Genomic DNA, 1,967 nt, shown 5'->3' on the forward strand with positions numbered 1-1,967 from the left:
AAAAAAAAAAGAATGGAAGAAAAAGTATCCAATGTACTCAGCCCTACTATGAAACCAATATATAGCTTTGAAAGCTATAACCCAACTATAGCCCAAGAAGAAGGGGAAAGGAGAGAGGGAGGGGAGGGGAGGGGAAAGGATGGGTGGAGGGAGGGTAATTGGTGGGACCACACCTATGGTGTTTCTTACAAGGATACATGTGAAATTTACTAGGTGTAGAATATAAATGTCTAAACACAATAATTAAGAAAATGCCATGAAGGCTATGTTAACCAGTTTGATGAAAATGTTTCAAATGGTATATAAAACCAGCAATTTGTACCCCATGATTGCATTAATGTATACAGCTATGATTTAATTGAAAAGAAAAAGATAAAAAAATGAAAAATCTTTTCGATACAGTCTCCCTGTTCTTTTATTTCATAATGCCTATTTCTTGACATATGTGTTTCATTCTTTATCTTGCCAAACATTTAAAAATTCTTAGTGCTTTGTTATCTGTACGTTCAGTGGAGTAAGTTCTCTTTTTTGTTTCATCTTTAAATGCCCCTTTTTCAGTCTGGTCTGTTTTGCTCTTGTGTCTTATCTTTGACTGCAAGTTCATCAGCATGTGAGTTCTGCAAGTCTTGGGTTGCTGTGTTGTGCCTGTGAAGCAGTTTTACATTTCATCTATGGAGGTGTGCCTGTTTTCTCAGTTTTGGATCCAGTTTCCAATCCTGTGTAGTTAGGGTGCATTTGAAATCTTTCCTCCTACCTTGAACCTGCTTAAATCTCTCATTTCTCATGAGCAATTCTTTTTCTATTTATAGCCCAGTGGCAGTGGCATGCTTTTGTCCTCTTTGCTTCTAAGAGGAAGGAGCTATTTTTTAGTCCCTCTTCCCTCTTGACTTGACTATGTAAAGTGCTTAATTCCAGCTCTGTGTAGTACATAAACCCCACACTTGAAGATGAATATCTCATTGTGATATTTCTTCTGTGTCTTCAATTCCTAATCAACATTGTGGATTTTGAGGTTTTTATATTTCTGAAGGATTGCCCTTTCTAGCTTTCTATTCAGCTATGCATTTAAAAATATTTTTTATATTTTATCCAGAGCTTATATGTGTTAGCAGACAAGGGTGTGGAATGGGGTAGGGATAAGGTGGGTTTCCCAAATCAGCTGAACATGCCTTATTGACTAGAAGTCCTTAAATTTATTTTGTGACCTTTCCCCTCAAAATTCTATTTTAATTTTCATCATATCTATAGAGTAATTTGGAGGAAATTTACATTTTTAAAATATCGAAGCTTTCCATCTATGAGTCTGTTGTATATCTTATGATTTGTTTAAGAATTCTTTCTGGAATTAGAAATTATAAATAGACCTATATGAAGCACTGAAATTGCATCAGCAACACAAAATCTTCCAAAAAAAAAAAAAAAAAAAGCCCTGGACCAGATGGTCTTGCACCAGAATTCTACCAAACCTTAAAAGAGGAACTAGTACCTATATTGTATAACCTATTCCAAAACATAGAGAAGGAAGGAATCTTCACTGACACATTCTACAAAGCAAATATCACCCTGATTCCCAAACTAGGAAAGGACCCAACAAAAAAAGAAAACTATAGACCATTATCATTAATGAATATTGATACAAAAATATTCAATAAGATCCTAGCAAACAGAATACAGCAACACATTAAACAAATTATACATCATGATCAACCAGTTTTATCCCACAGATGCAAGGTTGGTTCAACTTAACGTAAATCCATAAATGTAATTCACTACATAAATAAAGTCAAAACAAAGACCATATGATTCTCTCAATTGATGCAGAGAAGGCATTTGATAATACCTAGCATCCTTTTTTTTTTTTTGTCAAGAACACTTAAGAAAATAAGATTAGGGGCTCGGCGCCTATAGCTCAACCGGCTAAGGCGCCAGCCACGTACACCTAAGGTGGCGGGTTCGAATCCCCAGCC

At 35.5% G+C, this 1,967-nt stretch overlaps 1 protein-coding gene across 1 annotated transcript in view; it reads left to right on the forward strand.

Annotated features, from left to right (window-relative positions):
* RNF144B (ring finger protein 144B) overlaps positions 1-1,967 on the forward strand; it is a 179,023-nt gene that overhangs the window by 21,745 nt on the left and 155,311 nt on the right. The window lies entirely within an intron of this gene.

Source organism: Otolemur garnettii, unplaced genomic scaffold (assembly GCF_000181295.1).
Source record: "Otolemur garnettii isolate 467f Iridium unplaced genomic scaffold, OtoGar3 scaffold00026, whole genome shotgun sequence".
NCBI lineage: Eukaryota > Metazoa > Chordata > Mammalia > Primates > Galagidae > Otolemur > Otolemur garnettii.